The 9,751-nt window shown below is 44.8% G+C and overlaps 1 protein-coding gene across 2 annotated transcripts in view; it reads left to right on the top strand.

The window, feature by feature from the left end:
* Positions 1-7,997: 7,997 nt before the first annotated feature.
* The window catches only part of TGFBR3 (transforming growth factor beta receptor 3), a 208,871-nt gene continuing 207,117 nt past the window's right edge, over positions 7,998-9,751 (top strand). For both annotated transcript variants that reach the window (XM_039236461.1, XM_039236462.1), the window contains exon 1: positions 7,998-8,307. The gene's annotated coding sequence lies outside the window, so the exon portion shown is untranslated. The remainder of the gene's footprint in view (positions 8,308-9,751) is intronic.

Genomic DNA, 9,751 nt, shown 5'->3' with positions numbered 1-9,751 from the left:
GAGAGAAAGAGAGACAGCATGAGCAGGGGAGAGTCAGAGAGAGAGACACACACACAGAATCTGAAACAGGCTCCAGGCTCTGAGCTGTCAGCACAGATGCGGGGCTCGAATCCATGAACCGTGAGATCATGACCTGAGCCGAAGTCGGCACTTAATCAATTGAGTCACCCAGGCACCCTTTTTTAAAAATTTATTTTTATTTATTTTTATTTTTTAATGTTTTATATGACTCACTTGATTTTTAAATCAGAGTTGAAGTTGCTTCCACTTTCTATAGAGAAAGCCAAAGGGGGGGACTAGTGGGACTGTGTAGTGTAGTGGACCAGAGGAAAAGAAGAAAGTATGCTGTCCTTTCTCCAAGCGAAAAGGTAAGTGGGAAGGGAGAAGTCTTGAAGTTAATGAACGCTTCCTTCCTTTCTCTCACATTTGGGGAGTAGCCAAAGATCCTTTAACTTCTGTTTTTTCTCCTATAGTATCAGTGCCTTTTGTATTTCAAGATGGCCAGCATTTTCCAGCAGGATGATAGTAGTATGGATATGATTTTTATCTCTATCATAGAATAAATTAAGACTGGTATGCTAAGGCATTATGTATTATTTCCACTCTTCATGGCATGTAACTCTCTCCTTTCAGCTAACTTTAGTTATTGTGCTTATTTGCTATGGTCTGGGGTTTGGTTTATCTGTTAACAGGTTTGGCTGAGATCAGGAAGCCCCTTCCTCTTGCCAGTACCTCTGGCTTCCAGGTTAAGCTTCATTCATGATGCTTATACCACATGCTTGCTTTGTGTCTGGATAAATCGGTGCCAATTCTTCCCGATTCAATGTATTATGCTCTCTCCCAAGTCCTGGCCTGCATAACATCCAAAGCCCTTGGGTCAGTCTCTTGTTAAGCCTTTAGAGGTGTATCTCTCTCAATGGTTGTTACAAAATTTCATTGTTCTTAGTCTCTCAACTGTGGGTATTTATCTCTGGAATGAAGCCATTCATTAATTAGGTTAAATTTACTGGATACTTGTTAGATGTGAGACATTCTGCTAGCAGAAGGGAATATAGTGTTGATTAAGATAGTCATGGTCCCTCCCTCATGATGCCTGTAGTCTAATGTGATCTCACACAGGAAGCCTGATCTAAGAAAGAGCCAGGTTATACACTAATATGAACTGTACAAAGAAAATACTGAATAAATGGGGCACCTGGGTGGCTCAGTTGGTTGAGCGACCTACTTTGGCTCAAATCATGATCTCATGGTTCTTGAGTTCGAGCCCCACTTCAGGCTCTGTGCTGACAGTTCAGAGCCTGAAGCCTGCTTTGGATCCTGTGTCTCTGTCTCTCTCTGCCTCTCCCCCACTCATGCTCTCTTTCTCTCTCTCCCCAAAATAAATAGACATTTAAAAAAATTTAAAAAAGAAAATACTGAATAAAGATATTTGTGTGCCTACATGTATGTTAATGGGTGGGAAGCAAGATTAGAAGCAAGGAGACTAGAGTTATCACAATTGTATAGGTAAAAAGAAAATGGTTTAGACATTGTGGTATTTAACTGGAACAGAAATAGTGGGGAGTAATGATTTGAAGGAAGAACTAACTTGATTTTTCTATTGAGCAAACTGAGGGGAGATGTTGGGATGTCAACTAAATACGTGAGTTTGGAGTTCAAAAGAGAAGTGTAGACTAGAGATAAAATTCTGAGGATCAAATATGTAGATACACTTAAAGAGATGGATCTAGATGATAACACTTTGAAGAAAAAGAGGTCAAAGACACTACCCTTGGACAAGTCAACATTTAGGGTCTGGGAGCAAGGAGAAGAGCCAGCATAGGTGACTTAGAGGGAGTAGCCAGTGAGATAGGGAGCAACACACTAATGCTCCATATCCTTGCAGCCAAATAAAATGTCTCAAAAAAGAAGAGTGAGGTCCTGGGTCATAAGCTATTGAGTGGTTAAGTAAGATGAAAAGTGAGAATTTGTCACTGGTCTGGCCAGGGAGTGACCTTGACAAGGGTGATCTGATTGGAGCTGGTTAAGGAGGAAATGGCAAATGAAAAAACATAGGCAAGAAATGTAGATACCCCTTTGGAGGAGTTTTACTACAGAAGGAGAGGAGAAAAGGGAATGAGATGCAAATGTGAGGTCAAGTAGGATTTTCTAAAATCAGAAACTTTATAGTATGTTTTAAGTTGATGGGGATGATCTGAGAATGCAGGTGAAAGAAGAATTATTACAGGATAAAATTCCATGATTAGTTGAGGGAACAGAATCTAGTGCGCAGATAGAGGGAGCAGGACCAGTTTATGCAGGGCAAAAAGAAAGAAATAAGAGCAGAGAAAAATAGACACAGATAAATCCGCAGATGTGGTGGCAGGAAGATGAAGCTATTTTCTTCTGAGGACTTCAATATTCTGCCTAAGTGTCCATCAACGGACGAATGGATCAAGAAGATGTGGTTTATCTATACCATGGAATACTACATGGCAATGAGAAAGAATGAAATCTGGCCATGTGTAGCAACATGGATGGAACTTGAGGGTGTTATGCTGAGCGAAATAAGTCAGGCAGAGAAGGACAAATATCATATGTCTGCATGTATAGGAGGATTAGGAGGAACTTAACTGAGGACTTCAATATTCTTAGTAAAATGTGAAGCAAGGACATCAACTGAGTTCAAGTAGGGGATAGAAGGTATAAAGATTTGAGGAAAGAGGAGGAGAAATAAAATAGCCTCTTGGGGAATAAGAGAATGAGCTGATAAGGAAAAAACAGTAAGATTGCTGAGCAATGTTAAGAACCCAATGAGGATTGTGGTCTTAAATTTAAAGTGAGACCACACATGGTTGTGGACAGTGAAAACGTGGCCAATGGATTAGAGATCCTGGTGTGGGGGGATTGGTGGGGAAGGGGGTTGTCAAAGAATTGTTGGAGCCAAGATACTGGAGGCCATGAGTTGGAACAATAAAGACTGGGGGTCATAGAGAAATGCTTGAAACTGAGATTTGGGAGGCATAATAGTTATTTCTAATGAAAAGACCTGTACCTAATACATTATCATGGTACTAGACAACTGAAGTAGGGTGGAAGAGCAGCTTGCTAGAAGGGAGAAAGTCAAAGAACTGAGAACCCAGAGTTTTCCAGAGGTGGAATATACAAGGAATTTTAGTGTTAATTTGTCATAAATTTCAGAGGGCAAACTGGAAGGCTGAGAAAGGAAGAAAGATTGAATTAGATAAGGGGATGTTGAAAGCCATATGGTGTTAAGAATTCAGGTGATGAGCAATGACTTGGAGGCCTTAGATGGAAAAAGGATTGTGAGACCCCCCTTTCACTGCCCCCTGACCCCAGCCTCTCATACAGAGGTTAAATAAAGTTAAATAAACTTAAAAAAAATAACCGTTATGACAGAGGGTCAATAACAAAGGCAATAGTAATCTTAAAATTTGGGTATTTTTAGAAGTAGAGTTTCTTGTATTTGTTAAAATGAAAGCAATGAGATTTGTAATATCTACAGATATTAATATATATCCCGAGTGCTCCTTGTCTGTTCTTGGTTTCCCACATAAAATAACATGCTAGTTTGTGATTTTATTTTTCTTCTCCAGGCCAAAACAAAAGTTTTCTGCAGAGCAGCTATGGGGGGTGGGGGTGGGGTGGGGGAACAGGGTGAAGTCTTCCCTCTGGAATCTTTGCTCCCTGACACAGAGAGAGAGCAGGCACTCTGCCACATTCCCTCAGGAGCTGAGAACGCAGGGATCTCAGAGGGGTTGTTACTTTGAAATGGTGTGAGGTTTCCTGCTTTGTCAGAAGCCCTACTGAGGGGGAAATTGAAGGTGCATTGTGGAAACCTTCATTCCTGCACCGGCACAGGAAATGACAAGTTTTCAGGAACTCTGTGGTTACTGTAAGGGAACTGGCTTTGGATTTTTATTTCTAAATTCTCTGAATTTAGGTGTCTATTTTAGGCTCTGCTCTGCATGCAGGTTCATCTGACAGCACTTTTTCATCTTTAAATTGAAATTGGCTAGCTGCAAACTTTATCAGTGAAAACTAAATTCAAATCTTGGGTATTGATATATAGAAAATGCGGCTTGCGATTATGGCCTTAGATTATGATGATATAGGTATGAATTGGAATCTTTATAGGCAAATTTTAGAAATAAAGTCATAAATTTGCCTGTGGTAATATGTCAATCAAGCAGAAAATAGGAGAATATACCGTAGTTTGTAGACTAGCATCCTGTCACAACATTTTTGGGATATTTGGTTCATATTCTGTCACACATTCTTAAGAACAGTTATGCAATTGCCTCCAAGATGTTGGCTGTTTCAGACAACCTTTAAAGTTAGGGTCCTTTCTCCCCTCTTTATTGGATGCAAGTAATCTGTTTTTATGTGGTGGTAGAGGGTGATATTTCTCCTAAACAAACTTCTGTTTTGATCTTTCAAAATTTTTAAAGAATTGAGCTTAAAAAAATAAGACTCTCTCTGAGTGGAAGGTGGCTCACTTTCACCTGTTGCAGCCCAAAGTGGAAGTTCTGAGCAGACTCTGTGGTTAGAGAACCAGGCTCTGCCACATGTGTGACTCTGGAGAAGTGACTTAAGCTCTCTGCACATGCTTTCCAATCTGTGAAATGAGAATACTAGAGCTATTATAAGGTTTTAGTAAGTTAAAATTTGTCAAGTGCAAATCATGTGCTAAATACTATATGAGGACTTGTTTAAAAAAAAAAAAAAAGCAAAACCAGGGGCACCTGGGTGGCTCAGTTGGTTGCATCTCTGACTTTGTCTCAGGTCATGATCTTGTGGTTCATGAGTTCAAGCCCCACATCGGGCTCAATGCTGTCAGCACAGAGCCCACTTCAGATCCTCTGTCACTCTCTCGCTTCTCCTTCCCTGCCTGTACTCTCAAAAATAACACATTTTAAAAAAGAGGTAAAGCCAAATGATTTTCTAATGATACAGTCTTTCAGAAATTTGAGGTGTTTGCTTCTGTAAGGAACAATAACAAGTTAGTCTGAATTTGTTCAGTTGTCTGCTAATCAACAGTATCTAGAGATCTAACACAAAATATGAGTCCTCGTAAAATGGTGGGTCTGCACTTGTAGAAGGGGTGTTTCCTTGTAAGGAACACAACCTCAGTAAATTACTGAGACTCTTACTGTCAAACATTTTTATCCAAGTGTGATAAAGTGTAGCTCTTTATTTCAGCCCTCTGCTTACAATTTTTGAAATATTTCTGAACAAATGACCAAGACACCACCTTGGACCAAAAGATTCTTGTATCTTATGGTGTCAAATACTATACCTTGAATGCAGTCCTGATTTGTAACCAATGAAAGGAGAGGCTTCATCCTCAGAAATCAGCTAATATTGCCATTAGTAAAGGATAGGGGTATCCTTTTCTTTAAGAACTTTGCTGGGGAACCAAAAATTTATTTTAAAGCCTTGCTCAGTGCTTCAGGTGTCTGGATTTAGGCAAATAATATCACATTATTAGCGTAAAGATTTAAAGAGAAAACATATCTAAGATATTGTCAGTTTTACAAATTCGTATATAATTTCTTGTGTTTTTTCATATCATCTACTCAACTAACTAAATAGCCCTGAATTTTATTTATCTTAAAAAAATGTTTTTAGTGTTTTATTTATTTTTGAGAGAGAAAGTGCATGCAGGGGAGGGACAGAGAGAGAGGGGGACAGAGGATCCGAAGCAGGCTCTGCGCTGAGAGCAGCAAGCCCCATGTGTGGCTTGAACTCACAAAGTGTGAGATCATGACCTGAGCAGAAGTTGGAGACTCAACCTACTGAGCTACCCAGGTGCCCCAAATACCCTGAATTTTAAAGATGTTTTGCCAAAAACAACCAAACCAACCAACCAACCAAACCTACAATAAAACCCAACCAACCCCAAATCTTTCAAACCGTTCATTTTGCCAATATATAAAGTTTTGGGGAGAGGATGTCCTGGTAGTTGAAGACTTTGGCTAAGAGCTAGATGGATGTAGGCTTGAATCCTGACCCTCCCACTTATTAGTTATACTATCTTGACACGTTATAAGGCCTCAGTATACATGTAGGTTTGTTCACAGGCCTCAGTTTGTATATAGTTATAGGGCTGTAAGAAATGAATATATTCACAAGTATGGAATGTTTTGGACTCTGCTTGGCACAGAGTAATTGTTCAACAGATGTTGATGGTTACATGACTGAGAATCTGGCTCCATTGTGAACAATCATTTCACTCTTTAAAGACAAGACACTTCCTAAGAATTAAGTTACCTTGGTTTTTCTCTCTCTTCTTCTACAATGCCACTCTATCTAGAAATTAGAAAGCCTTGGGGCACCAGGCTGGCTCAGTCAGTAATATCAGGCCACTCCTTGATCTCGAAGTTGTGAGTTGGAGCCACGTTAGGGTAGGGTTTACTTAAAAGAAAAAAAGAAAAAAGAAAAAAGAAATTAGAGAGCTTTGACATGATTGATACATTTAAATGTGGGATTAGATATTCACACCCAATTCGAGTGTTACTGTCTGCACTTGAAACTTAAACTTGACAATGTGAGGCATGAGTACTATGTAATTTGAGTCTATGTGAAATCTAAGGCCTTAAATCTGGAAAGACTATGTCAAAGTTGAGGCTAACTTCACCTAGACTCTTAAGGGTAGTATGCTTATGTGTATCTCCAAGGCCTAGTTCAACCCTTTCAAGCAGCAGGCTCTCAATAAATATTGTTAAGAAACAAATGGTTCATGGAGGAGGTTTGCACAGGTAATCAGGTAATCAAAGGCCCTTGACTTTTATGAAAGCATGTAGTGGATTCCCTATGTATAGGCACAAGACAAAGAGCATAAGAAATACTTCCTCTTCTCTCAAAGTAGGGAAATCGAGTAACTTTCTAAATAATGATACAAGCAACAGGATAAGAAACCTCCCTATTCCATTCCAATATAGGAATGGACCTATTTAGTAGGGTCCAGAGCACTTCAGAGCTGGGAGAGGTGTCCTAGGCCAAGGTCCTCATTTCACAGAGGAGAAAACAGACTTGGAGAGTTGAAGTCATCTGTCCAAGGTGCCACAGCTGGTCTAAGGGTAAAGACAGGACTGGAAGTCCAGTCTCAGAAACTTGTCACCACATGATCATTTCACCTGCCTGTTGGGAAAACAGTGTCCTGTGCCTTAACCATGTCTTTTAATAGAAAAAGGAGGTGTAAACTGTAGTGTCAAAGTGGGGTTCTGATCACTGCCTTCCTCACTCTTGCAGTGCACGGTTCACAGGCTCAGGGACGCAGAAGCTGCACCTTCGTTTGCATCGCGCAGATGTTAGGATCACGCCAGTAGTGTTGACTTAGCTCCTTTTTTTGTATTCATTTATTTATCGAGCAGGAGAATGGCTGGGTTACTGCGCTCTCTGCTGTTAGAGAGGAGGCCGCAAGACCCCGCTGGCGCCCACCCTCAGAGCGCATCTTGAGATAACAAGCAGGATCGCAGGTGGGAAAAACAAACAGGGATACAATAAATGTGTGCATGAAGGGGCTTTGCTAAAAAGTGGGCAGGAGGGTGTGATCAGTTTACTGGAGTAGATTTTTTATATCGAGGCTGAGGTAACCAAATAAAAACCCAGCGCCTCCAGAGACCAGGAAAGTTTGAAGGACGTAGTCCGAGGGAGCAAACCCCCGCACCTAGCGTCCGCGTACCGCCACCGCCCGCAGGACTGTGACGCCCACTCGCCGCCCCCCATCTCTGGCGCGCAGCAGCCGGGCAGTTCCGGGTGCTCCTCCTCTCTCCCCCACCACCCTCAGCCCAAAGGGAAACGCTGGCTCCAGCGGCGCTCGGGGCTCATCCATCAGCCGGGGAGGAAAAGGGGGAGGAGGGAAGGGGCGGGCGGCGGGAGGAGGAGTTTCTCCGCCGCGCGGAGCCCTCGGTGGGGCGGCGGGGGAGGAGCGCCCTTCCCCCCGCGCGCTGATTGCTGTGGCGTCCCGCCCGGCCCCGCCCGCGTGTGTGTGTGAGGGAGAGCTATAGCGCAGGGTCGGCCTGATGGGGGTAATCGAGGGTTTCGGGGACGCCGAGTGGCGTTTTCCTCTTCCCAGTGAGTGAGGGAGGGCGAGCGGCGGCTCTCGTGCTCGGCCACTTTCCCCGGGCGATTCCCGGAGCTCCCTGCAGGAGGTGAAAGTCCCGGCGGGTCCGGATGGCGTAGTTGCGCCGCGGCGCAGCAGCTGCTGGAGCTCACCGCCGCCGAGAGCTGGGCGGGGAAACTTTCCTCCGCTTGCCTCCAACTTGCGGCGGCTGGATCTCTGCGTGACACACCGCCTCCGAGGTACGTGCGGGCCCGGCCCCGCGGCGCTGCAGGCTGCGCCGGGACGCCCCTGGCCGCGCCGCCAGCCCTGCACACGCTCCGGCCTCGGGCGCTGCAGGCTGCGCGGTGCCTGTCGGCGCTGCACGAGCCTCCGTGCCTGTTCGCGGCCGGGGTCGCTCCGGCCGCACGGACCCCTCGGGCTCGGGAGGGGGGCGTTGGTCCAGCCCTGTTTACGCTCGGAGGAGCCGCGACCCGTGGCCGGCGGTGCGTGGGGAGCCGCCGTCTTGGGTCGGGTGGGCAGCGCTCCCGGCGATGCGCTGTCCTGGGGAAGACGTCTCCTCCTCCACGCCTGTCCTCACTCTTCCTCTCCACGGTTTTTTCCGACCCCTGCGGGGCGCGCCGGCTACTTCCCTCTGGGCGCGTGAGAGCGTCGGTGGGAAAGGTTTGTTGTGGGTTTGCACTCAACTGCCGTTGCAGAGGCTGCGCCCGGAGACTGGCGCACCGGCTCGAGGTGCGCTCCCCTCAGCCCGCGCCCTCCGGGTTTAGTGCGGGCGGCGCGGAGCGCTGCAGCGCGGGGCCCCGCAGGGAGCGCGCCCCCTTTTAACAGATTAGCCCCTTACCCAGTTCATTTTGAAGGCTTCTCTTAGCGTCTTCATTTGGTTAGAACAAACTGGAAATCTTGGGCTGTTGCTAGAAGAATCTGCTTGCAAACTTGTTATTAAAGTGGGCATTTGCCCACTTTCCAGAATCACGTAGGGTAGGGAGTCGCCGTTGTCGAGCGGGAATTACCTTGGCACGGTGGAACTTAATTTAGTGCGTACCAAAAGAGCTGAGAAAAGAAAATCGCTCAATATCCTTAGCTGTAAAATGGGAATAATAATAGTTCTGGTCTCATAAAGTCACTGTGAGGACTGAATGATTTAATATGTGTCAAGTACTAGAACAGTGCCTGGCGCCGAGCAAGCGCTGCACAGGTGTTAAAGCTGCTTGTCCAGAGCCCCGAGGTGATGGGAAAAGAGCAAAGAGGGTAAAGGATGGTGGGAGTGACAGCCGGAGATGGGGAACCACGCGTTTTCTGAACATCTCTCTTCTAAGAAAAGTGAGCGGTTTGGGTGGAAAGAGGCATCTATCAGTAACAAAGCACGTGACAAGACCTTTTACTTGTCCTGAAATGGTACTTTCAGGCTGCAAACAGTTACTTCACTGTGAAATCAGCTATTTCTCTCTAGTAATAATAGCTAATGTTTATTGAGGCCAAACTGTGTGTCGCTCTCCTGTATGCCTTGAGGATCATTTAACCCCCACTCCAACTCTAGGTAAAAGCATTATCAGGCCCATTTTACGGCTGAGATTATAGAGGTTAGTTATTTGCCCAAGCTAACACATAATTTTCTGTCAGTTCTATCTGACTCCAGAGCTAGCTTAGCCAGGGAGAGCAGCAAGTGCAGTCAGATGTGTGTGTGGT

Source organism: Hyaena hyaena, unplaced genomic scaffold, assembly GCF_003009895.1.
Source record: "Hyaena hyaena isolate Hyena2069 unplaced genomic scaffold, ASM300989v1 scaffold_111, whole genome shotgun sequence".
NCBI lineage: Eukaryota > Metazoa > Chordata > Mammalia > Carnivora > Hyaenidae > Hyaena > Hyaena hyaena.
Note: the sequence above shows the minus strand (reverse complement) of the source record. Positions and strands in the feature narration are given on the sequence as shown.